Raw genomic sequence first — 1,440 nt, forward strand, 5'->3', positions numbered from 1 at the left:
ATATGACGTTAAACATTGCCATCGCCAATTCAGGTGTGGTCGCAGATCTGTGGAAACTCCTGCTACTCCAGGGCGACCACAGTCTGCCGTTGATGTGGACCCATCCATAAAGTGGAGACATTTTGGATGATCGCCGTATTACTGTTCGTTAGCTAATCCAAGATGTCAAGATTTAAAATAGGTCTTGGACAAAAATCACTCATGACCATGGGTTTTCCCCGACTACTCACACCTTTTCAGAAGCACGAATGAGTCCATTATTCCCAAAGGTCCTTTACTCATGTGCAAGAAAAACAGGACTTTTTTGACAGACTATTACACAGGATGAAACTTGGGTCACACCCTCGGCAGGCAAGGGTAAAGCTCAGTCTTTTGGGACCAGCATGAAGTAATGATGATAGATTTTTTGGGAAGAGGTATACAATTACCGGAGCTTATTATGCTTACCACTACAGAAGTTGTGGAGGCCATCAAAACCAAGAGGCGTAGAATGTTGACCAAAGATCTTACAGGACAATGCCCTGTTCATATTACCCCCCATGGAATTGTGATCCTGTGGTTTTGGCATCCCTTTTCCCCCCATCCCTTTCCTGACCTTTCATCATCTGACTTTCAACTCTTTCCATCCATGACGTCATTTTTCAAGGGCAAACATTTCAAGATAATGAGACTGATTCCTTAAGTTATTTCATGGTTTCAAATAAACCGGGACTTCTGTTACAGCTGCATAAAATGAAGGGAGAAAGTGTCACTTTTGGTGGAACCTATGTAGAGAAAGAAATAACTGTACAATTTTTATTCCTGTGTGTCCATGGGAAGTGGGTTAGGAAATATTTAATGAGAAATTCTCGTACAAACCCAAAAGCAATTCACTAAGATAGCTTCTATTTCATAGGCTTAATCTTGTTAGGCTGTTAAGTTTTAAGTAGGTTGAAAATGAGGAATCACTGAATGTGCACATACCTTAACTTTAAACACACATGGTTTGGAACTGACAATTCTCAATATAAGAATTAAGATATAAAAGAGAGAGACATATATATATATATATATATATTATATATATTATATAATATATATATATATATATATCATATATATAATAATGTATATTTATATATATAAATATATATATATATATATAATATATTTTATATATATATATATAAAATATATATGTCGAGATCGAGATTGATCAACAACCAAACTGGGTTTTCTTGGGTTTCCTTCAAACCCAAAAAACCCCCCGGGGGCGATGGTTTAAAACCGAAGATATTTCTACAACAAAGCTTTCATCAAGGGACAGTTAAGTTAGAAAGAAAAGTTATTTCTTTTTATATTTTAATAAGAATTTCCCTGACATATGTAAATATAAGAGAAGAATAAATAAACAAGTGTATATATGTATATATATATATATATATATATATATAAAATATA

This window comes from Penaeus monodon, chromosome 37 (assembly GCF_015228065.2).
Source record: "Penaeus monodon isolate SGIC_2016 chromosome 37, NSTDA_Pmon_1, whole genome shotgun sequence".
Taxonomy (NCBI): Eukaryota; Metazoa; Arthropoda; class Malacostraca; order Decapoda; family Penaeidae; genus Penaeus; species Penaeus monodon.